The sequence below is a fragment of the Hirundo rustica genome, chromosome 7, assembly GCF_015227805.2.
Source record: "Hirundo rustica isolate bHirRus1 chromosome 7, bHirRus1.pri.v3, whole genome shotgun sequence".
In the NCBI taxonomy this organism is placed as follows: domain Eukaryota; kingdom Metazoa; phylum Chordata; class Aves; order Passeriformes; family Hirundinidae; genus Hirundo; species Hirundo rustica.
In genome coordinates this window covers 31,598,235-31,624,695 of record NC_053456.1, presented here as the reverse complement: position 1 = coordinate 31,624,695, position 26,461 = coordinate 31,598,235, and the positions used below count along the sequence as shown (strand labels likewise).

General features: G+C 40.9%; 1 protein-coding gene across 1 annotated transcript in view; it reads right to left on the bottom strand.

The window, feature by feature from the left end:
- Window positions 1-24,285, bottom strand: part of CALCRL (calcitonin receptor like receptor) — a 61,097-nt gene extending 36,812 nt beyond the window's left edge. The window contains exon 1 of the mRNA XM_040069907.2: window positions 24,144-24,285. The gene's annotated coding sequence lies outside the window, so the exon portion shown is untranslated. The remainder of the gene's footprint in view (window positions 1-24,143) is intronic.
- Between the last annotated feature and the right edge of the window lie 2,176 nt (window positions 24,286-26,461).

Here is a 26,461-nt window from a genome sequence, read left to right as displayed (position 1 = left end):
CACACCTCCTTCAGATGATATGTACCAAGATATTGCTAAAGCCAATGGTATTTTGCATTAACATTATTTTCTGTCAATCTGAGTTAACATTAGTTTCGCCAAATTGAGGAAAGTAATACCCATGGTTGTTTCTAAGTCTTCTAAATGGGAATTACCTTCAGCTTCATCCGCACCCTGCCACACCCACAGGACATAAGCAAAGCTCTGACACCGGTGGAAACGCCCAGGAGAAGGAAACTCTTTGCTAGAGATGTCAGTTTAAACTGTGACAGGATCAAAGCAATTAACTACCAGCTTAACAAAATGAGATCCTTGGACCAGAGGCAAGTTGCTACCCAGCGGCTGCAGTAACCTCTCTCAGTATTTGCCCACTGCATTCCTCGTTCTGATCTGGACACAGAGGGCAAAAATTAACTGGCACCAGGATAAACTTGAGTCTCAACTTGTTTTGTAACCTACAATCCCCCAAAGGGCTCTTATGACTGTTTGGACAGGTATTGCTATTTTCAACCACCTAGAACACGTTTGAGTGTTGATCTTTATGAATTATCATTGTCAATGTGAACTTACTTTAAAAAGAGTAATTTCTTTTTTATCTGAGCTCAGTCTTTTAGTCTGAGTAAGATTATCTAAGTAGAAATCTTTAGCACTAACTGAAAAAATACATTTCTGTATCTTTTCTGAAACACCACTTAGGCAAAATTTCTTCCACCTGAAATAGTATATAATCCTTACTTGCAAATAAGTAGCTAAACCTTTTTTAATTTTCAAATTTGTCCAGCAATTATATCCTGAAGTCTTAATTCACATTTTGAAATACTGGAGAGTAACCAGGCTGAAAAGTGGAGAGGCACAAGTCTAGCCGGCCTTATACTTCAGTTGACACCCTGTTACATTTTCATGCTGTTAACAGAGAATTGATTCCGTGCCACTAAAAAAAATTCTGCTTGCCGAGCTTCTGCCACTGTGAGAGATGCGAAAAGTTTGAAATAGCAAGAGCAGTTGGTGGGGGAGCTGACAATTTGGCTGGCACGCGTTCCGAAAGCCGCACACGCAGGGTCAGCAGGGCCCTCGCTGCCACCCCCACGGACACAGCGGCCGTGCCGCATCCCGGAATTTCTGCACAGGGGCACTGAGCCTTGCGCTCTTCTCACACACATTCCCTCTGCTCCACGGGGCTGCAGAACGAAGCCCAGCGCTGCACGGCGTCACACAAACCCCCCTGCTCTCTGTGAGGCAGAGGTTTCACAGACAGTGCCAGCTGCAATCTGTAGGAAGCAGTGCGAATGTTTCCATGAATTCAGTAGAAGATCATATGCTCAGGGTGTGGCCGTGGGAAAGACCAGTGTATCTTACACACAGTCCCTAAAGTCCAATTAGAGTTCCTTTAATTACAAACAGATTTTCCATATCCTTTTGCAGTATTCCGCCCTCTCTTACCTGAATGAAAACCAAAATAAAATACTATGAACATTAAAAATCTTACATAAATTGCAGACAAAAATCTCTGCCTTGATAAATGGGAGTCTCACTTGGACAAGACACTCAATGAAGATGAAATATTACATATCAAATGTAATAAAACATTACAAGCACTCTAGCTACAGCAGAGGAATGTGGACGAAGCACAGCTATTCTGCTCATGAATTGCATACAAATTTTATTTGCACATAGTTCATATATTTAAGCACATCTTCTCCCCTCCAGATGCAATATTAACAATAACATAAAGGCAGGAAATGTAATGGAAAATCTCAGTTTAAAGCCTGTCAAAATTGCAAGCAAATGAAAATTTCCACTGCAAGCATGGAAAATAGTATATGGCTTTAATATAGGTGCCCATATTTTCTACATACTCACAACCTGCATTTATTTTCCTTGAGAAAAATAAACCTGACAGAAGACTCAGACTGATTTCACACTCCAGCAAAAAGTCCTCGGCAGAAACAAAATGCATGGAATTTGATGGGAAGCTTTTATAAGGATGTCTACCCAAATTAATTAAAAAAAGAATCATTTGAGTTTGTATAGAGCAGATCCTGCCATTGTTCAGTCAGTGTCTCAGAGACCAGTGCTGAACTCATAAGCATTAGTTTGGCTTTGACTCCCAGCTTGGACATCAAACTTATAGGCATTATTTCCCACAGACTGAGGTACCAGAACTCACTAAGAAATGCCCTTGGCATGCATTTTTATTTTTTTTTTTCCCCCCTGTACTCTTCAATTTAATAAGACACCTCCAAAGGCTCATCCCTTTCAAGCATCTGCAGAGATTCTGGACTTGCACCCCTCAAGTGTGATCCTCTCAAAGCTGTATTTGTGTATCCTGTTCCACAGAGCATGTGAAAATTCAAATTCATCTTGCTGAGAAATTTTGTTCACAGCTGCTTGCTTGGCAGAGATTTGGTTGGGGAGGGAAGGGAGGGAGGAGGGAGAGAATTTTCCAAGCAATGGGGAAAAACAGTACAGAACTTTCATCATCAATGGCCTTGACATTGCTGGAGCCAACGGAAACAACATCACCCAAGTGACTCCATGCAAGGGAACCATTCAGATACAAAGAAAAAAAAAAAACCCTCCTGTATTTATTTCTATCATGGTAGCTTATGCCAAGCTTCCTTTGGTGAAATCCAGGTTTCTCCTGCATTGGCTTCCTCCTGCTGTTGATGGAGCAGGATATTTGCTGAAACAAGCAGGTAAATGAATGAGATATTCTGAATTATCAGCATATATTCTGGAGAGAGAATTGTGTTCTCTTCTGAAGCTCTAAGAACAACTGGCTGTGTTTTTCCAAAGGAGCTATATTAAGGTAACAGACAGAGGATTTCTGTACTAAATTCTAACTGGATGCAAGTCTTGCTGGCAGGTGAATTTCGTAACAGGTACGTGTCTTACTGACCCTTTACTTTTATGGAAGCAAAAATGCCGGGCAATTGATACAGGCCTACACCACCCAAAGAACAGGTAACACTTCATGAGGTAACTTCACATTGCTGTAACTCCTCCAGGATTCCAAAAGAAATACAAATTTGCAAGAATAAAGCTTGGTTGGTTTCCTCCTCAACCAGTAAACACACTTCCCTGTCTAAAGAGAGTGTTAGAAAACAAGTACTGCACAAGTCTATTTTATTACCCCTCAGCGATGAATAGAGTGCACAGAAATCACACAATCATTTTTATTCTTGGTGTTCCCTTGTGATAATCCCAAGCCTTTACTGACTGTGCAGTGCTGAACACTTCCTGTACATCATTCCACACCTAGTGGCATGTTACTGCTGGCTTTTAGTTATTCCAGATATCACATAAATGTTTTATAGATCAGGAAGCAAACTACTTTTAGCTTTGCCTAAGCCAAGCATAGAATGGATTAGATGATCAAGGAGGACACTGACAACTTTACATGTATTTGGGTTTTCTACTCTGAAAGCATAATTTCCCAAATATTAATTCAGTAAGAAGTTGAGCTATCAGAAAGCACCATTTGCAACCACCACAATAAGGAAATCCACCCTCATGTCACTGCCACCAGACAACTTCTATCTTTGAATTCATTATTGATCCTCAGGCTCCTTCATAACACCACTTCACAAAGCTCTGGAGAACAGATAGAGACTGCTGATGAGCGTTTTTAAGGAACGGAGACCTTTAAATCTCAAGTGGCCCTCACCCAGAGATCTGAACTCTGAACCCCACTTGGCTGGTGATCTCTGAGGGTCAGACATTACACAAAATATGACCCCAAAACATCTGTTGGAAATCAGACTACCAAACTGATGGGAAGTTCAATTTAATCCAAATGTGGGAGCCAAGTCAGCTACTGAAAATATATAATGCTACCAAAATGTAGAATCATTACCCTGTGAAGAAAATGGTTTCAGTTCTAGCAAGAAAATTATAAAAAATAGCCCTTCAATGAAGTTTTTCCAGTAAGGTCACAGAGAAGCACCAAAAATGACTATAAAGGGAAGACAAGAGCAACAGAATTAAAAAAAAAAAAAAAAAAATTAAATGAGTGTTGAGAGTGAGTTGATATATTCAGTAAGGGCTTTGTGAAAGAATTCTCGAGCCATGTGTAGCTCTTGCAGACATATCTATTGTGGGAGGTATTTTAACCAGCTTCATGTCTGACAGACCATCTGCGGAATATAAATAAATTTCAGCTTCTAACACAGATATAAATTTCCTCCTCTGTAGGAGTGAATACCAGTGAGAAAGTACAGTGTTTAGGATCAGTCCACTTGGATTTACAGTGTTTGAGAAGTGTACAAAAACTGACAGTTTTTGAAGGCCGTAAGTAATAAAACCCTTAAAGTGTTGGGAGAAAAATAAAGAAAGGAATTTAAGTGATTTACCCACCCCCCACTTTGCACATTGTGTCACAACTGAGGTTTAAATATCCACTCAGCAATTAGCAATGGATCTATCATTCATTTCTGTTGGGACTGTCATCAGAAGGACTTCAAATAGAGAGTAAATCTCCTTGGTTTAAGAGAAAACCCAGAGAAATGAAAAGTCAGGAAAATATAAACCAGTATTTCTGTTAATAAATTATTAGTCATTTATCATTGACACCAGTTTTTTTCCTCCCACAAGGAATTCCCAGGGCTAAGTGTTACTCAAGTGACGCAATCTACCTGAACATTCTCTTTGCTCCCAAGAAACGTGAAGGAGACTCTTCCCATGCTGAGAAGGAATCCTTTCCTAAGGTGACCTCCTGCCCCCTTCTAATCTCTTGCTACCCACCTCAAGCACTCACCCCACAGACTGAATTGCATTTAGCAGCACTGTGGATGTCAGTTTTCTTAGCCACCTCAATAATGACTCACACGCTCTGCCCCAATAACCAAACTGATACAGCTTCACATCACGTTCCACCTGCAATTCCCAGCTGGAAACTGGAGATCATCCACTTGGCGTAATGAAACCGGAGTGCCGCATCCCACTAAGTAACAGTCCCCTGCAATAGACAGGCATGGATAAAGGTGACTGAAATGTCTGATTCTGGTAACCTGCTAATCAGCCACATTTGATTTTCCCGATTCCTTCATTACTCCCATAAAGACCTAAGAGGAATTGGAAATCTCTTTTGCACATAATCATGAAGCAATCACGGCTCTTAAGCAAGCCATCCTGACCGAGGAAAAGAATGCTAAGGAAGGACAGGAGAAAATTGCTTGTCAGAGAATGTATTCCGGGACAGAAATGTGAAAAATATGATGTAAAACAGAATACAACTTAAAATAGCACGTGTAATATGTTAGCGCGAGGTATCCATTTAACACCACAGCACATTCAAAATCCAGCACCTGATAATTATCATTACTGAGGATCAGTTTAAAAATCTGCAGACATAACAGTCAAGACCTCATTTAGATTTTGAAACACTCCAACTAAAAGTGATTTTGAACAACTCTTCGGTCCTTTTAGTTGGGGAAATTTATTCACAGCGATCGAAGTACAGCAAGGAATTCTCAAATCTCTGCACTCCAAACAAAACAAAGGAACTGAACGGGTGTTAACTTCTGATGCTAATTTGAGCTTTTTAAGTACCAGCACCATCAACTATTTTGCTCTCCAAAAAGTACCCCAGGGACACCCACAACACATGCTGGTGCAGGGGAAATGGACCTGCCCAGCTAATCAGGATCATCCCTTTTATTTTTAATTGACCTTTTACAATAGCAAGAGGTGAACAGCACATACAAACATCGCAGAAAGCACAAACCCATTAGAAATAAACCTCTGTCTCCCATTTTGCTTTCTCCCAGCTGCCAGTGGGGTAACCAGTCTCTAGTACAGCCTCCATTTACTCCGCGGTTGCACTCGGCTGTAACTGCACACATCCTGCCAATGCTGCTCCTCACCCGCGTGGCTCAGGAGATAGATCAAGACCAAAGGCTGAATTCCCTGCCTCCCACAGAGCTCCCCGTGCCCTCTGAGATGCCCTGAGGGTGTAAGAGGCACTTGCCAAACCTGGCACCAATGGATCTGCTGCATCCTGATGGACTGAGCCAGGCTCAGTGGGCTTCTCAGGAAGCAGGTCCCCATCCCACCCCTAACATGGAACACTGCAAGCCCTTCCACTATTAGTGGCTTCCCTATAAACAGCTGAGCCGAAGGAACAGGAATGATAATAATAGTAAAAAGAACAAAAAGAGTCCCTCCAAACCAAATCCACACACACACACACAAAAAAAAAAAAAAAAAAAAAAAAAAAAAAAAAAAAAAAAAAAAAAAAAAAATTAAAATTAAATGGAGAATAATAAACCACATAGCATGCTTGTGTTCTGTTCAGTTTCACTGAAGTCACTGAGTCGTGACATGCCCAGAGCAGAATCAAACAACTCAGAAACAAAGGTCCTGAGAAAAGGGGGTGACACACTTGGCCACCTCCAAGGACTGCAAATAAAGGGCACATTGCTAAGTACAACTTCAGAGAAATCCCCACAACAGCCAGGAGAGCACGATGAAAGTCTCTGGTGAGGTCCCAAACCAGATTTTAGAGATCCAGAGCGCTGAAAGCTGGCCTCAGCAGGACTGTCAGCATCCGGAACCTGGCTTGAGCAGTTTTCCAGTGACTGCAGTGTCCCAGTCACCAGGACAGATGAGCACTGTGGGCTGCCTTTAATTTGTCCTGTTTACACAGCCCTTTGTGCAGGAAACGGCTCCTCCCAGAGCTGAAGGGACCAAAAGAGTCAAGTGATCTTGAAGTACAGAGAGGAGGTGGAGGAAAGGGTGGAATTCTTTCCCATCAAAGATCATTTTTACTTAAAGATCATTCTCTGTTGAGCTTAGACTCTTGTTTCTGAGGCTGCAATTGACACCGATGAGCTTTGCCAAACAGCCTAAAAATGGCAGCTCTGAAGGTACAATCTTACAAAAGCAGAGCACCCTTCTCTGCTTCCCAAAGGAGATCAAAAGAAACCTATCTTTGTAGAGACAACATTTGACAAAAAGATTTATATTCTCAAGGAGAAACGCCATTCTGCACTAAAGTAAGACCAAGCTGTGAATCTAGATAGTCCCTTGAACAATTAATTACTAAGTCCTCTCAAGTACTTTCACCACATCTGTAAGAGCTGAAAAGCCCAAACAGAACGCACACAAAACATAAATAAATAAATTAAGTGCATCCGCATTGCTCTGTGAGGTCTAAGTTTTGCTCAAGGTCTCTTCCACGGACCTTTGGTGGCTGTTCAGCTGGAAGTTAAGGACCCAGGAGATTTTTGTGAAAGCAGAAAGGGATATCCTGAGTCCCAGCCAGCAGCCTAACAATGCAGCTTCCAACAGCCAGGACTGTGTGGACTGTGTCAGGAACATCACTCATTACCGCCCTGTGTGCTCACCGAGTCTTCTTATAATTCCACTTCAGCTGTTAAAAATGTTCTATTTATGAAAGATACTACCCTTTTAGGCATAAGTTCCCTACTCTATAAAAATCAAACTATGACTTTTAATTACTTTTTTATTTCTCAATACATTCAGGTAATGAGCTCTGAAAGGTACACTGTGTAATACTAATGTATTTATTGGGAAAAACAATTTTCACAATTTGCACAATTTAGGCAGTGGAAAGTCTATTTCTAACTTCACTTTTGTTTGTATTTGACCTCTGACCAGTGCAACTTGAAATTTTCTTTATGACAATCTGTTCTAGGCTTCAAGAAAAAAAAAAAAAAAAAATCCAAACCCAAAGCAAAATTCAAACAAAACAAGACAAAAACCCCACCCAGTTTGTAGTAAACTCTCACTGAAAATCTATGCATCTCCTGCTGTTTCCTACCATAAAACAGCTCAAATGCACTTCTCCCAGCAACATCCCCTCTCCTGCAGGACTGTGACATAGGTGGAGATGATCACTGCGGGACTGGATTAGTTTCTTGGCAGAAGCGGTTATGACGTACTTGCTGCTACATCCTAAGGTTTGTCAGCATTCCTTGTCCTAGCTGGATCTACACCCCAGAGGGACAACTGAGGAATTATTGCAGAAAGCCAGTGTCTGAGCTGTGGATTTCAGAATTATCTGCGTTTATGTCCAAGGGATTAAATGATTCAACAACTTTTGCGTTATTGTACATTGCTTCCTATTTGTACTGAAGCTCCTAAAAGTAAGAAAGCAGAACTGCCTAAATTATAAAACCCTAAAATTTCTAAAGGCAGTTCTTTACACTCTTAAGACAAATTTATGCCCCAAGGAACAGTTAAAGAGCTACAAACTGTTTAAAACTGAAACTCTCTAAGTTCTCTCATTTTTCGGTACACCTGGCAGTTAATTTGAATTAGGGTGTTTTAATTTAACTGCAGAGACAGACTTGTTGAGACAGCTACGAATGTGAGTCTTCACACATTCATCATCCTCCCTGTGCTGCTTCTCACAGCTTGATGGCACATTGGGAGCTGACTGCTCCGTGTCACTTCTGCAGGGTTACTCCCCTGGAGTGTCTCGTGGCTTGTCAGCCCTCCCTGCCCGGAAGAAACCCGGGTGTGATCGTGGCTCCTCCCCGAGAAGCTTCTTCATTACAGAAACTGTGATTATATTTCATTTATTCTTTCCATACTTCATTGGCCCTTACACTATCAGGTGGCAAAACACAGTCATCGAAATGTAACTAGCTTACTGAAGGGATCAAAAACTATCAAAATGCAGAATGTTTGATGCTCACATTATTAATCCAATTTCTTGCTGATGAAGGAAGAAGCAAGCTTTGAGTAAGTGGTGAATATTGATCCTGCCCTCAATAATCCAGATGTTCAAATGGTCTTTGTGCACAGTTCCTCACCGTTCCTGGAGAAGTGAAGTTGTACTCTTAGCAAATGCTTAGAGGTCAAACAAGAATTTTGTCACTGACAAAATTTTGTCACTGAAAGAATCTGACTCTGTTTGAGCCACAAGTTTAGTAAAGTAGAAAAGAAAGTCAGGGAGTTGTTGTTGATCAAGGCTTCAAACAAAACACAAGCGTGCTTTCCTTTCTGTGCTAATTCTAGGAAGAGAAGGAAGTCAACACAATTAATGGCTGATAATTATAAAAATATTATGTTACTTTTTATAGCTTTCATAAACACTAAAATATTTCATTCAACTCCTTTCAGTCAAGTCTAGATAATATTATATACTATCTTTGTTAGCAAAATGTGTAGTTAGATTAGAGATATATGAGTCTCAGAGTATCAGAGTACTAAGTAGTTCCCAAGACCATTAAGGAGAAATTATTTTTTCTGTAGACAAATAAATGAAAAAATAAGTTCAGTTTCTTAAGGTGACACATACTTTTTTTTTTTTTTTTTTCATTTCAGAAAGTGCCATGCCCAGGGTATATACAGAAATCAAAAGGAGAATACTAAAGCTCTCTGGCTTATATCCTGATTCAAGATGGGAAATCCTATGTCCTGAGTGTAAAGGTTCCAATTCAATTACACCTGTGAAAGAACATTAAGTATTCTAAAATAAATGAAAAGCCTGAATTGCATTAGAAAAATGTAATATCCTGACCCCTGAAATATTCTGATCCCTGAAAACAACACGTCACTGCTAACAAATCAAAGCCATAATGTTGTTTCCACAATATTAATTGGTCTTAAGAGCAATTTGTTGTGGAGAAAAACTTTTAAAAACTTAAAAAACAAAAACAAAACCAAAAAAAACAACAAAAAACCCCATCAGGATGGGACATAAGGTAACAGTAGGGAAAAGAGCTCGGTCTTAGTATCTGGAATCAAACTCGCACATTTTCTTCAGTTCATTGGAAATCTGGCACATTCATTAGTTTTACAACATCTCAAGCTACAGCTGCAAGGTACAAATATGTACAGGACAGGGTATGAACATACAGTATGACCATATATAGACCCCTTGGAACCCTTTAAGCCTGAAAATTTCTGGTCTTTATGTTATAAAAGTTATCTAAAAGCCACTTTAAATTGGTAAAAGCTAAACTACCTACTCAGGTGCAATAGCCAGGAGCCAACTCACAAATTAGGAGCAAAGGAAAACAAAATCAAGTTTATCAGCAAATACAAAATCAAGTTTATCAGCAAATACAACCATCTTTGACTTGAGAACAGATTATCAGTAGCAAGTCCTCTCTGACCTGACTTATTTTGGAGACACGTGGTTTCCATGTGTTGTTTCCGCTGTTGCAGATCTGCACATTAGGACATAAAATTTCTGTACAAATTTATAGTGGGTGGGGTAAGATGGTGCTGAGCTGATGCCCAAAGACTGGGAATTGATGAACAAATTCAGTTCCTCAAATAAGAAGCTGTGCTGTTGGATAAGCCAAGCAGTAGCCTCCCATATATTTAATGTTCTTCCAAGCCCCATCGCATTATGAACAGAGTGCACAGAGGCACAATAACCTATCTAAAAAAAGCAACTTGAAACTCAGCTTACTAATGTTTGCTGAATTAAGGCTGATAAGAAGATGCTAGTCCAGGTCTCAGTGTAAAAGCACTTAACAGTCTACCAAGAGCTGGGCTTTCCCCCTCAGTAGTGAATATATTTTCCTGTCTCTCACCCAGTGCAGGAATCTTAGTAACCTTTCTTCATGAGCTGCTGCAACAGCATGTACATGCTAAAAAAGTACATTTTTTTCCCCAGCAAAATACCTATAAGTAAATAAGGATAAATTCTAAAAGAGCACCCTAAACCATTTTGTAGCCACAAGTTAGTGGACCAATGCTTTTCCCTCTCAAATTCATCCCATAGATAAGAGACTTTCCTCCGAAAAGGCTAATTAATTTAAACTTATGAGATTATCAAACTTTATTTAGGGAGAATATGGATGCTAATAAATAAACAAAATTTAAACCACACATATCTTATTAGTTCCTATTCCAGAAGGCAGGAACCATAAATAAGAGTCACCACTGGAAAACATGTATATGTCCACACAGGTAACGTATGGCAAAAGTGTTTTTTCTTTGAATGATTATGTTTACTGATTGGTATCAGTGAAAGACGATAAACATTTCCAGTGAGCTCAATCCTACTTCCCTGAGAAAAAACAAAAACAAGGAGCAGCACCAGCTGCTTGGCAGGACTGTGCTGGAATGATAACATGGTCTCGGAGCGCTCTTGCTCAGGCCATGGAATTAATTAGTGGTGAGTACGAGCACAGCCACAGCACTGACAGTTGCTTCACCTTGCCCAGCAGACAGCCTGTTCTGCTCATGGTGCTCACTGCCTCCACGCAGAGCTTCTCCAGAAGTAGTTCTGCATGCACTGCACACCTCAAGCAATTTCAGAACTAGGGAGTGGACCACGTCAAACTATGAAATATGTACATCTAGAAAAGATTTGTGGACGAGGACAATTTGATATACCACTAGCATAAAACTCTGTACTAAATCTACCTGAAACTCAGCAATGAAAGCCATTTTTTTAAATAATATCTGCCCACTAATATGAGCGAATCTTCATTAACGATCCAGTTCTAATTAGAAAATTAGTATGAACTGGTTCTGTAATTCATTATGCAAAACTCTCCTCACCCTCCAGTATAACAGACTCTTGTTCATTAAAAGGTAACACTTATTTCTAAGAAAATGGAAAATGATTAATCTGAATTAAAAAAAAAAAAACAAAAAAAACAACAAACCGAAAACAAACCCAAAAGCATTAACAAGGGAAGAGGACAAAAAACAAGCTAAAATTACACAAAAGTATTTTTCAACAAAGTGAGAAAGGAAGAATAGCAACCAAAAAAACCAAAATTCAACCCAAAAGCCAAAAACGAAAACCAACAAAACCACGCACCCAACAAAGCCACACCACATCAAAGAAACTCAACCACAAGCTCCGCTGTAACCATGTGATTGTGTAGGTTTCTACACTTCCTTGGATGGTGTTCCAGATTTGTTGGAAATCTGGACAGGACTGTCATGAGAACAGGCTTTATGATGATATTTTAGATACTCCCAGGTTATACGTCTGCCAGAAAAAATGCAAGAGCAGCCTTTTTTCACAGTAGTTTTGTACTTGTATTCCAACTCCAGTAAAAGAGAAGGAACTGCAGAGATGTGTAAACTTAGAGAGGGATCAGTCACAAAACCTTCCCCATTCCTGACCAGTGCACAATATGGTACAGACTGGATTTTGGGGAAGAGGCAAGAGAACTCTGATTTCATTCAACTCACTTCAGCCTTTTCTGGTTTTGAAAAAGTATTAAATGGTGCTATTTAAAACATGCACCTTACAGGAGTCACTGCTCAGATTGTTACCAAATGGTTTTCTAATGAAGAACAAGGATTTCTGACTCTCTTGAGCACTGTATTGTGAGCTGAACAGGAAGGATTCTTACAGCTTACAGATATAGTTGGTAAATAAAACAGGATGTTACAGAGTTTACCTTTCTTACACAAAACAAGCAAAATATTGAAGCTGTTAGAAGACAGATCTTCCATCAGCAACAACAATAACATGCTTGGTACATTTTGGAAGGGAAAAAGAAAGCCAATGTAACAACTGATCTTCTGTTACTCCTTAATGCTGGCAACAAAACTAGAGGCAGGTTCATTCCTGAAAACAATGACATAACCACAACTTCCACACATATGTCTTGTACTTCTTTGCAAGAGGTGCAACTTAGGAACAGGTGTTCTGAAAACCACCCTCTCATGCAATCAAGACAAAATAAGTTAAAAGGTCTTCTGGAGGAGGAAGTTCCTGGCTCAACCACCTTTTGTGTTATTGGCATAGGTTTGCTTCTATGCTTTGTTTTATTACAACATATACTCTTTGGTTTTAAGGGGAGAGAACAGTAAGTTCTTCCAGAGGGTTGCAGAAAAGTGGGCATCCTTTATCTAGACATTTGCGGATACAGACAACTTTGGAAATGCAGCTTTGGAAAGTCCAAAACACTTGCGACATAGGAAAGGAATGAAGACACGTTTGCTTGTTACACAGAGATTCTGGTAGATGAGGAGTCAATAGGATCTGAGGAGCACAAAGCAGAATGAAAATAATTACTTCCATCTCTTGGGGTATTTACCTTTTCAGCTGGGAAAAAAGGTTCAAATACTGGCAAATTCCCAGGAGAAGCACTGGTTTGTCTTTGAAAGCTCAGGTTCTGCAAAGTGGGGCAGGAAGGGCAGCTGAATCTCTCGAACAGAGAAGCTGCTCGATAACTTGGTGACCTTCCTGTTAAGCCCAAAGGGCCCCAAACACACAGAATCCATACGACCCATGACATAATCAAACACTGGAAGTTGTTAACCAAATGCCCAGTGTCAGGAAACAACTATCTGTCTGTGACAAACAGAGTCTTTCCTCTCTATAGGACTGGAGCCAATTTATTTTCTATCAAAGTATGCTTACAATCTTTCTCTCTCATGAAAAGAAGCATTTTCAGCAGTCACTTGCAGGTTACCCCTCTGGAAACCCAAAAGACATTGGTTCTAACCTGCCTTGTGGTCCCCTTACTGGAATGATATTCACCCGAAAAACTAGTGCCCTTTGACCGGGTCATCTTCAAGGAAAACCCAGCTGATGTAAAAAATCATCATCTGTAATCCTTTTGTCATGTTCAATGCTCTGAGTATTTAAATATCTGCTTAAAAAGTTATAAATGGATTCTGGAAATCCACGTGTGCTCCTTGGAGCTTTTTAAGTTCAATAAAACTGCTTGCATTCATCTACATAAAATGATGTGGTGTTTTAGGAAGAACACCTTAAGTATTGTGCTGCAGTTGAGAGAGAAGTACTGTTGATTGGCATTAATTAGTTGCTTCATTTTTACAGTACCTGAGCAGTGCACACGGCCCTTCCTCTACCAGGTGATCCATTAATTTTATTTTTTAAACAGATATAAGTAAGTATTATATGTGGTAAATAACTCCTGAGCACCCTCTGTATGTCACCTTTCAAAAGCAGGAGTGCTGTTGACCCAGCGTACAAGACATTTTCAGCACCACATACTTAGTCTTCAGTATTTCCCGCTCACCCCTACCTTTTTCCCCCCTCATTTTTAAGTGCTTTTAAATTGTTGTTGGATTTGCAAACCTTTGACCTTGCTTCGTGCTTTGAGCATCACCCATACAGTCCCACTAACTATGTGGACTTCACAAGCATGCTCTTTGCAACTTCAAGGATTTTGCAGGATTGAAGACTCAAAAGCCAAAAGGAGTCAGAGAGCTGAGGAAAAACGATTGGTCTCTAATGAGCCATTTGTCAAACTGGACAAAAGCTACACAGCTTACAAAATCTTTCAAGGAGCAGCATTAATTCCAGTCTCACCCACTGTCGCCCGGTGCCCGTGGAAGCGTCCCTTCCTCCGCGAGACTCACGGGAGCATCCCTGCCGCGGCAGCTCCCCGCGCTCGCGTGCAAAGGAGGCAGCCACAGACACGCCGAGGGATCCACGGCTGCCAGACTTCCCCTCGCAGTCCTGCTAACCTCAGCCCTGACCTACAGTACCCTTAGTTTTCCATTCCTTGGACTCTCTTACACAAATATAGCCCAGGATTCCAAATTGGGCTGTGTTTATTCCAAGAACACAAAGACAACAGTTTTCACATCTAAGAAAATGGCGTGTCTCGATAAAAAAATTGAAACATTTTCATACAATGCCAAAAACAAATGCAGTTCTCATCAGCATCTCAAATCCCTGTGGACTGGTTTCTAGTCTATTCTACTAATTCCTGGATCCCAATGCCAAATTCATGTCTTCCCAAATTTGACTGAATCCTCTCTTGTTTAAAGTCCTTATTTCACATTAGCTGGAAACCTTCTCAAATGTTTGCAACTGTGCTCATTGCTAGCTGTCTTTCAGGGAGAGAGTTAATTTGACCGCGCACAGAAACAGTCCACAGTTGCTTCAACTAGGTGTTATTTTTCATCTTTGCCTTTTAAATCAAACTGAACATTTGGATTCCAAGTGTTGGAAACCATGGAAAATACTCTACATATCAAAAAGCACTACTTTAAATAAGCTACTTCTTTTTCAAAATCCGAAAGCAACATACTTATTTTTTAAATGATCTACCTCAATTTTCCAATACAACAGCCCCATCACAAGATTCTGTGATTTCATTTTGCTAAGTACATTAAGGTTAATTTGCAGTTTGATGGTGAAAAAAAATTCCTGACTTTGCTTTGTGTCATTACCAATGATGATAAATAAATACCCAATACTTACAAACCCCATAAATTTATTATAAATATTGAAAATAAGCTTTCCACAGAGCCATTAGAAAAAAACTACTTCATTTCATTAAATTGACCTTTGCTAGAAAATGAGCAGTTCATATCCTTACAACACCAATTAATAACAGGGTGCTGACAAATAAAACAAGCTGGTAAATACGAATCTTGTTCATAACAAGATTGCACAAGAAAATATACTGTAATGACCCTGTCTGAACATCCTGTAATAGCCCATTGTTCCTCGCTATTACTGTCATTCAGCAATTTTTTTTTAATAGCGGATGCGTGGCGGCAGAGGAACCAACGCAACGTGGGACTGCACGTGCACAAATCCTGCCCCATCCTGGAGGTGAGGAGATGGCCCTGGCACTCCTGCGCTGCTCACTGCGTGTGCAGATCTGCACAACAACCCCACATCTCTGCAGAACTTCAATGAGACAAATAAAAATATTTAGCTATGAGTGCCTTAATGATTCGTAAACTGAGAAGAGAGCACAATCCTTTTACCTGTAAAGGGCAAATTACAGGAACCACAGGAATGAATAATGGAAAAATCACAGGGTTAAATTCTGAGATTGTGGAGTCTTTTAGTCAATACGTGGTGGGAGAAATAGGAGGTATCCTTCTGTTCCACAGGTGAAGAGGAAAGGTGGCAATAAAGATCCTCCATGTGTGACAACTGGGTATTTCACCTGCTCTCTGTGTGAGGAAAGATGACCTAACTTAGCACTGCAGTTAGTGACACCTTAACTAGACCACAGACTGAACCCAGCATCTGGTTTTGCTATCTAATTAAAATACTGAATAGACAACTAATTTCATAACAGTATTGTGAATTCATGTCACAGACATAACTGCAAGTAGTGGTTTCACACCAGTTAAAGGAATCTTTCTGTTTATCAAGGTCTGACTGACCACAGGACACCTGACTGAGCCTTGTCTCTGCAGTAGGAGTCACGCTAAAGCCAACATCATTCCATTTATCAAACTGTTCAGTTCACCTTCCTATTTTAAGGGAACAACATTTTAAGGTTCAGACTTTTTTTTTTTTCTTTTGTGCATTTGTTATTCCCTCCATCATTTTGTCTTCCTTGCTACCAGGCTTCATTGTTTTACTGTTAATTAGAGCTCAAGGAAGGAGGAGTTGGACAATGTCCTGCTTAAAATCTGTAAATGTTTAAAAATATAAAAGCTCAGAATTCTATGAAACACAAGGGATAAAGAAATTGTAAAAGTAAAATAAAACCGAACAAACCTCTGGCTCAACGATTTCCACATTCCTGCATGGTATAATGCTGTTTTTGAACACTTTGGTTTGGCACACGTGCATTCCCCGAGGAAGCTGAGTTATCGCCGATAACTCTGTCATGCCGGTCGGTCTTCACCGGACAACATGAATTTCCACAGAAACTTCTCTACCCTTGCCGGTGTTGACTTAGCAAGGTTATTGGTCCCTAAAATCTGCTTTGAACCAGGGCTCTTAGGGTGCTGCCACACGGCAGCTGTGTACCCTGGAGGTGGCAGCAGCCACTGCCATGCTCCGGTGCCCCAGTGCCCCCGCAAAGACAGCACAAGAACTTTGCCAGCCTTCCAACAAACCCTGAATTACTGCCATGTCCTTCACTGGTCTGTAATGTGACTCTAGGAAAAGCTTAGCATGTCAGCAGACTATTTTATCCCTGCAGCCCTAAATAAAAAGTGTCCAGTTAAACTACATTGTCTGAATTCCTCCCTTGGATTGCATGCACAATTTTTAGAAGAGGGATCTTCTGTAGAGAAAGAGCCCTACTTGTGCAAGCTTTTCTGAAATAATTGAGGGAGAAAAAGGAAAAGAAAACCTCGGCCCAGCAGCTATCCCAGTGGATCATGCGGAAAGGGTAAAAACATCTGAGTGATTTTCCTAGGTACTCTCAAATTGCTGATATAGCACATCCAGCACACGGGGTTGCGGAACAAAAAGCCTCTTGAAGGATCGTGCTGTCACTTCCATAATCAACCCAATAACGACACTTTAAAGAGTTGAAGATGGACCAAGATCACCTCCTTTAGTCAGAAATTAAGAATTTCCAGAATGAGAAACTAAAAATAATTTCAAATGCCTACGACTGTACTCCAGACAGAATTGTTTGAGCTCCCAATTATAACCATTATGCCTGTTTTAGATAAAACCTACGCTGTGATAGCAAATAGATACGAAACAAAAACCTGTTTTCACTGGTGTGTAATCTGTGGCAATGTTAATTGCATTTAGGATATAACACACAGAAAATTACATCTGATATAATCTTTCATACCTCCCCTAGGGAAAAACATTGGGGGGTGAGATCCCCTGGTTCTGTAGGACAAGGAGAAGACTGCAATACCCGAGTTTAACTTGATGGGAACTCTTACTTTTATTTGCATATTGGTTTCTAAACTTCTTCTTTTCTAGGACTATAATTTTCCCTGTTTGTTTTTGGCAGAAAAGCTTTCATTTCCTGATGCAAATACATAATTAACAGATTAGAAACATTTTTTTTTAAATCCCTCTTCACCCACTTCTTCTAAAACTGGAGAGAAAAGGAAAAAAAAAAAAAAAAAAAAAACCCACAAAAACAAAACAAAGGAAAGAAACAAACCCTCCCCCGCAAGCCCCACACTACGCTGGCACGGACAAGACCACAAGAAAGGCTGCAGCTCAGTTCAGTGGTTAAGTGCCTACTTAGCATGTGCTTTTTCCCCCCACTGCTGCCAGCCACACACAAACCCAGCGCAATCCTGGTGGCCTTCCACGCATTTGAATGCAATAAACAACGCATTTAATAAAGAATGAAGAATGCGAGAGTACTTGAATAGCGGTCAGGAAAGAGCCTTAATTTGGCTTTCCTGGACTTGTCGAAGCTAACTTTTTCCCCAGTACACGCTAAATCAATGTTAAAGAGGTTCCCGATGCTTTGTTACGGTACACGCGCTCTGCAAGGAAGATGGCCCTGAAGTTCAACGCGGTCATTTATGGAAAGGGTTCCACCCCCACCTTCCCCTTCCAAGAAACTGGACGTGTGAAGACAGACATTTCTCTGAGAGGAAGGATAAGGCAGAGGTTAATTTCATCTGCATGAGCCAGTATAGGATAAGCTTTTGGAAATACTGTCAAGCCACATTCTTAATGCCTGGCAAAGTGACTCACTCAGAGTCATCACAGGAAAGGAAGCTGAATAGAATCAAAAACGGAACAGGATGGGGGCTTAAACAGGAGAAAGAAGTGAGAGAAAGGAAACTGAATTGTTTAAAGCAGGCTGAGGTTACTAGTTCTAGAATGAGATTATTTTTAAAATAAACATATAAAATATGTATCTGTAAAAATATATACGCATATATAAAAATACATGAACGTATGCGTGTATTGATTAAAAAAAAAGCTTCTTTCCATTTAAAGAGAGACTTGTATTTGTGGAGTATCTTCCAAAGCTGCCTGCTGAGCTATTTGTTTCTGTTGAGGTGGCATTAACATAGGCTGGGAAATAAACAACAATCCCATCTAGAAACCCACAAATTTTTAACGATCGCGTTCCTGGCCCACGTAATATGAAACTCTCAGAACATGGAGCGCCACACTCCTGTAAAAATCCTCCACGACACAACACTAGTACATCATTCCCTAAAGAAACACTAAGCAATAAACTAGACACTTTTTTTTTTTTTTTTTCCCTATTAACTTTTGCTTGAAACTCTGTAACACACAGCCAAGTTTCTCTTCTCCAAACTTTTTTACTGTGGAAGTTCGGATGATTGGCCATCTCACAATATCAATTTCAGGTATGTCAAACACAAACAGCGTGTAGGTTGTCTCAATACGTAAGTCACTTGCAGAAGCATCTCCTTGACTTCGTCACAACTAAAACCACGTTACTTGGGCAAGAGAATGTCCACTAACAAAAAGAACAATTTTGGTACTCAAAGAAGATGATAAAAACATTTTTTAATATCATCAATGCAATGTTGAACTGAGTCACAGCTCTTTATGCTTCAGTCATGTCACCTGTTCTGACTGTATAATCCCAGACCAATTACCGTCCTTTTTCATGTTCAAGAGGACACAGAAAGATGAATACACCCATTCAATCATATAACTAAAAAAACAAATTTCAGACTTGAGCAGGCATGCCTGGTCAAAAACTGATTCTGGAAATAAATACTTCTAAATTCTCCTAAAAAAGCTTATCTCTGTTTGTGTAACATTTCTTATTTAATCCCCAGAGTGACACCTGCTGGATTTCACTAACTGAAGCTAAAGGGCAGATATTGCCATTATACAGAATATTTCAGGATAATAATTGCAAAAATGTGCCATTTTAGTAATAAAAGGCTGCAGAGTATACTACTTTCCCTTCCTTTAGGGTACTAAATAAACACATAGATGCAACCACACAAGAAAGAAGCATAATGTCTAAAGGTCTTACAAACTTCTAAAAAGTAAACTTTAAATTTTCTATCTAGGAAGGATTATAGGGCACAGTATTTGGTGACAAATTATACTAATTTCTGAAAATATTAATACGGAAAAAATACTTTTAAATCCTAAAGCAAATAAGTTCAGATATAACAAAAATGTTCTCAGCACATCTTTTGTTTTACTTTAATGAAACTCTAAAACTCTACCAGAATTGTCAGTATTGGGATAACATAAAATTTACGAAAATTAATTGGCAATATTTTGCCACTGTGATGGGGGGAGGAAAAAAGGAAGGAGAAAATCTAAATGGTAATTCAAAGAGTGATGCTTTATGCCCATACAAAAGTTCAAGGTTGCGCAGTTTTCAAGCTGAGAATATCAAAGAAAAGGTGGAAAACATGATGCAGGTTTTTTTAGGAACATTAGATATTCAGCCTAAACACAGCTGATGGTAAACAACAGTGTATGAGGTGGGTGTAGGTGCTTGGAACACAGTAATCAAAGGAAAAAAAATTACTAATTTCTTTGCTTGGCTCCTTGTTCATGGCATTACATGGGAAGTCAGGCTGGTATGGGCTTCATTAAACAAAATCATCACTAATTTTGGGAGGATATTTTTTTCAAATGTAACCTGCACGACTCACGTAAATCCAGAAATACAACATTGTTTTTATTTCCTAAAATCCAGTTAGAATGGTCAGCTACAACTTAAAAAATGGCCAAAACTGCCAGAAAAAGCTTGAGTGAAACCTGGGATATACTAAAAGGTAACAGCTTCAGACACACATGCAAATTTACCACAAGAGTCTGATTTCTTTTCTTGGTGGCTTCTCTCGTGGAAAGTCTTTTTGGGTGCATTACAACGAGTTAAGTGCATTTCAAATGCATGTTTCCAAAGAAAAGCAACTCAAAATAAATCACTTTTGGAAAGCATATACTGCAGAAATGATTGAAAGTGTTTGCACAGAGCTAGGGCAGAAAAAGGATGACTTTGCTGGGAAAATGTAAACAGTATAAACAAACTTGGGAGACTGAAGCATGAGAGACAACTGTTAAAACAAAACTTTGAAAATGTTAAAGTTTAGCCTTTCAGTTCTGCCCAGATTCTAAAACAGAACAAAAAGTGTTGCTAAAGAGAAATGGTCTAATGGAACCCAATTTCATAAGACCTTCTACTGTACCACACTGGCTGTGGAATTCTCCATTAAGGTAACAGGTAAGAAACAGGCTGTTTTCTGCTGCTCTTTCTGCAAGCTTTTTGCTGAAAACATCAGAACTGCCAATGTGAATACGAAAAGTAAAAATAACGGGTTGTGTCCACATACAGAAAGCTTTCTCTGTTTTGCTTTAAACATTAGAAAGATGCAGCATTCAGATGTATCCAATTCAGAATACTAGCACGTGTGATTCCCAGTTTTCCAAGCAAAGGATAAGGTCTAGGGTTAATTTACTTTGAAAGTTTCTTCGTAAACCTATGTACTCTCTTCAGTTGCTACATTAGCAATAATGGAAGTCAGCATGAAATGGACCCGCCTACGTTGTATGTAGAAATAATATACTAAATATGTTACTATATGTCTAATACACATAAACACATATAAAACCACACTTATTTTACTGCCTAAAAGTTACTTGTTTGCCAACTCACATCTGTTTGGATAGTAGCAGAATTCACTCCTTCCTCGACACAGCAGTACCAAGGATATAGCTAATTCCAGAGTTCTGACAACTGGCTACACCAAACACTTAAAATACTTCCAAGGGACAGAGCAGTTCCATGAGCAAGTAAAGACTGTTTTCAATAAGTGCAAAGCTTGGCTGAGGAAACTGCTGCACATGAAACCCGACGGCAGAGCCACCCAGGCTTGCAGAGCAGAGGCGGCCAGGGCACCGAGGTAAGGCAAATAGTGCGCGTGTGCCCCAGGAGCAGCAGCTGGTCAGGAGCACTGAAGGGATTTTGGTACCAAATCAAGAACATTGTAAACACACTGGCAACAGATGGGAACAACTTCTTAAGGAGAAATCCCGCTTTGTTTTCCTAACTGTAGACTTGGACTTCTGATGGGAGAAATTTCCTCAATGGCTGCAATAGCTAGCTTATGTTCACCATTTACTATAGCAGCGACACCTCTTTTAAATATCACTGTATACGTGCTGTCATTAAAAACGTATCAATAGTGATGGTTTCTTCCAAATGGCCATGGCCCAGTTGGAATTGCATGACTGCATGACTTCATAGACTTCTGTGCATCCAATCCTACCCAGCTCCTGTATGAGCCAGGAATGCTACTGGAAAAGGATGGTTACCTCAAATGTACACAATATAGGAACAAGTTAGTAATTATAAGGGTGTCAAAGGAAAATCGTTAGTGTGCTTTCTTCCCTCGGTTTTGTTCTTAATTGCATCCTGGTATAAGATCTGAACTGCAATACCCAGGCAGCCCATGGAACAATCCCGTATTCCCGGAGTAAGTCCTTTCACTGATCCAGGGAAGGCACTGGTCACCCAGTGAGACACATGCAGAGCTGTGTTGTCCAACTGTAGTGCTCAAAAATTACAGAAATTGCCAAAAAAACCCAGAAAAACCCAGCTGCCAACAGAGAGCAGAATGTAAGTGCCTGGATGGGTGATCTATGTATAATTCCTTCAACAGAAAAATACCCACATTTAGGAACGTCTTGCCCTTTGACAGCAGGTGGAAAAATTCCCACTGGCTCTCAGTGAGCCAGGATTTCAAGAGTTGTGTTGTATCAAGAAAAGCCTGTTCAAAGGGACAAGTACTACATCTCTTAACACAAAGAAAATCCCCAACTGATCAGAAATTCAGGGTGCGGTAACATCTGAAGTTAAAAGGACACACATAAGGCAATTCTTGAACCTGCAATGTATTTTAGAGACCCAGGTACTTAGTTTTGTCCTGTAAAAAGTGCAGTCACACTGTTCTGTATCAATGCCCTGCCTGCCTTTGCTTAACTTGCAAATAATGTGGATTCTGACATCCGACCTGCAAACACGCACATGCCTGGCACATCCTCTGTGGGCAGACACGCTCAGCCTATACCAGTTGCTTGTGGAAAACAAAAAAATAAGAATCTAAACAATTTAGCTGATATACTTCTAAAGACAATTGTTCCCACTGCACTGATCATTAAAACAACATAAGCACCTTCTCTGTGAAGGGCCGTCTCCATTGACTTAGTGTCCAAGTGCCTTCTGTGCGGAAGATTCCCAAAGTTGGATAAAGACTTTGGGATTGCTCCTATATGCAATGAAATAGATGAGAGTTTAAGCAAAGTAGGGAAGAAAATACTGTGCCAATACAGATCGCTATTTCTAATAAAGATTTCCAGACAGTACCACAGCACGTGTACTTCAAATGAAAACACATCTGTTTTCAGGTGTGGTCTTACACTGATCTGGATCTAGAGTGTCTCCTTCCAACGCACCGAGAGGACCTCGGATTCAGAGCACATCTCTGAACAGGTTTCAGCTGTTTGATGCATGATTAGTGCAAGGGAATGACAAGATCCCCAGCAGGCACAGTAAGACTGGGAATTGTAAGAGCAGCAAAGTCCATCCCCAAGGTACCTGGTGTAAGTTTACTGAGGCAAAGAGAAAAAAAAACCCCTCAGTTATCTCCATAATTATTTCATTCTCTTCCCTTTTAAACTGCACGGATAACTAAAAGACTCATTGTAGATCAAAATCCAAGTGCAAGATTTATTTTCCTGGTTCTATGGCTCCGTTGCTTACACACACGAGCAAATGACTAGAATTACCAATCTCTGCGCTGCAACCACATTCGTCAAACCGGAGGGCATCACATCTGCTTGGGAAAGCTTAAGGAGTGGCAAGACTTTTAACTGCCTGTCAGCTGGTACTGGAAGGCACGGAATCGCATACTTGCCACCGTTCATTAGTTCCTCGAGGAAAGGAAAAGTGGGCAATTAGCTGTCAATAAATCAGCTCGGCGTTTGCGGTTAAAAACCTCACACAGTAACACGCCGGCAGGCGTAGAGGATTCAAACAAACCCAACTTTTCCTCAAGCAAACAGAAAGCCCAAACAGAACGGCAGCTTTACCTTTGTGCAATTACAACACGAAACCTAATTATGAAACAACTCAAGTATGACCTCTTTCTGGTACAATAAGTTTAGAGAAATAGTAAAGCAAACCTACACCACTTTATCACCTCATTCAGCCTCTCTGTTGAAAGAGCTGCAGTTGTATTGAATTAGTCTTAAGGACCCTTTTCAAGCCAATGAGCCTCTAATTCCCTCCAGATGCAAAGACAGAAATTTGGTTAGTTAATATTAGAGGTTTCAGGCAGAATCCTTAAAGCGCCGATTTGGGCATTTTATCTCCTATTCTGTCTACTTATCCCACCAAGCACGGACGGTAACAGCACCAGTTATAGAATCAGCTCGACACCTCGCTCACTAAAAATAAACGAAGGTTTTCCTCGCAGCCCGTCTCGGCACATTCCGTATCCCACGCCAGGTTAATGCCAGAGCAGGCACAGCCGCTGCCCGCGGGTGGAACAATGAAACCTCCCGGAGCGGCACTCACCACGCTGAGCTCCCGCTCCCCGATAAAGCTGCGCGGAGCTGTGTCGCTCGGTCCCTCGGCGGCCGGCGGCGACAGCGCGGTGCCCGGCTGGGTGTAATCCAGAGCCCGAGGCTGGCGGCTCTCCCGGCGGGGCAGCGCTGCTGCGGGAGCGCCGGGAGCGCGTCCGATGGCAGCGCGGAGCGGCGGCAGCAGCGGCGAAACATCAGAGCTTCCTGTTACATCACCCGACCCCGCCTGCGGCCGGCGTGAAGTTGCTTTTCCCTCCCGAGCGGCATGTCCCGGGGACGCGGGGCTCCCGTGGTCGCCGGGCGGGGAGCCGGCCCGGCCCCGGCGCTGCCAGCGCAGCCTCTGCCCGCGCCCGGCCCCAGCGCCGCTCCGCTCGCCCGCCCGAAGCACAGCCGCTCGGAAACCGCCCGCGAAATGCTCACGGCTCTGCTGCTGGGGGAGAGACCACGGGACCTGTCCTCTCACCTATCGAGCCAGCGTGATTCGTCCTCCTTTTCCAACCAGACCCATTAGAAATAGATTAGTTTGGACCTTTATTCAGAGACAAAGAGCACACGAGAGCTGCATTCCTCTGACCTGCCCCACCTCTGCCAGCGACTGCGTGACACCTCGTACCGTAAGGGCTGGAAAGCTCTACACAGAAACACCTTCATTCCTCAGATGGTAAAGCAGCTGCGAGGGTCAGACTCAAACTTTCAATTTCAAGGGGGTGCATCATTTACGGTGCCACTTTGTTCTGTACCCAATAAAAAATCGTATTTAAAGAAATAAGTTTTTGATGTGTCGAGGGTAGGAAAAAAAGGCAATAGGAACATTATTACTGTTTATCTTTGTGCTTTATTTTTCTAAACTCTATTGATTTGAAAGCGCAAGTATGAAGGGTTTGAAAACTGCCATGACTGAGGACAAAACAAAATGAATATCAGTCTTTCTACTAGCTTCGAAGAACATTGTACCAGAAACTAAAAATATTTCTTTGAAGCCATTTGTCTCTTGTTTTTATACAATAAATTCCCTGTACTGTGGACAGAATCTGTGCCCTCTAAATCAATAACCAGTTACTACGTGCAAAGGACAACACTGTGCTGAGCAAACGGGGAGTTCATGGAGCATCAAACTCAAATTATATGAACACCTGTCACACCAGTACTCCTTAGAGAACACCACAAGAACCTCCCAGAAGCCGCATTGTCTATCAAAGGACCTATCAAAACTATACCACTGAATTTGCTCATAAAACAACATAAAATATTCTGCTTCTTTCTATCTACCTGCCACTTATCCACTTTTTTAAAAAAATAATATTTATTTGATTCATTTATTTTTCTATCAAAATCATTTGTGGAACATACTGTGAACTGGATGAAGGAATTCATCAGGGCACTGAAAACATTTTCCTCAAGAGGGAAAAGAGCAAGAAATACAAAGCTAAAGGGGGGAACCCCCATAAAAGAAACAAAAAACTTTAAAGAAAACCCAGCCCCAATCCAGGGTCAGGAAAAATTGGAAGAAGGAAAAGAGGACCAGGAATACTTTAAACCCAAATGACCCCTAGACAATACAATTTGTGAAATCCCACTTGAGGGTTACCAAAAAAGCTGTCTTGGATGCTCATTTAGCACGTGTTGGTGCTTCTAGGATCTCACATCAACAGGAGAATGTTTGAGTTTTATAATCAGTAAAGAACTAAGGGCTGGCACTCTAAACCTCTAGGCAATGTAAACAGGTATTAACTGGGGATTAGCTCTGATTCTGAGCAGTGATGGAAATTAACTTCTCTAAAATAAATGGTGTCATCTCAGGTACAGGAATTTCATCAGGAGAGAGCCTGCTAGCATTGCTTCAGACCGACTAGGTCTAGGCTGTAGATTGCAACGGGGCACATTACACACCCCAATTTAGAGAATAATCCATGTGCTCCAGCCAAGTACACATCTCTAAGACAGACATTACACAGGCCATGTTTGATTTGGCTTGTCAAAGTCAGTTTTTGGGTGGGCAGGGAGAGCGTGGTGTTTGTTTGTGGGTTGTTTTTTTTTTTTTTTTTTTTTTTCCAGTTGGTTGGTTGCTCTGGCGGGTTTGAGGGTTTATTTTTACAGAATTTTATATTCTGCTGATTTATGTAACATTAAAACTTACTCCTACCCTACAGATACCGAGCCCCCTCCGCTGGTGCAGTTCGCACTTCTGAGGGCGGTGGCGCCCGGCACTGCTGCATCTCCCCGTGCCCTGGCTGCGGACAGCGGAGGAAGGAGCAGTCAAGGGGACCCAAATGTGCAAACCTGTCTGCACTGGGACGGAAGAAGGCTGAA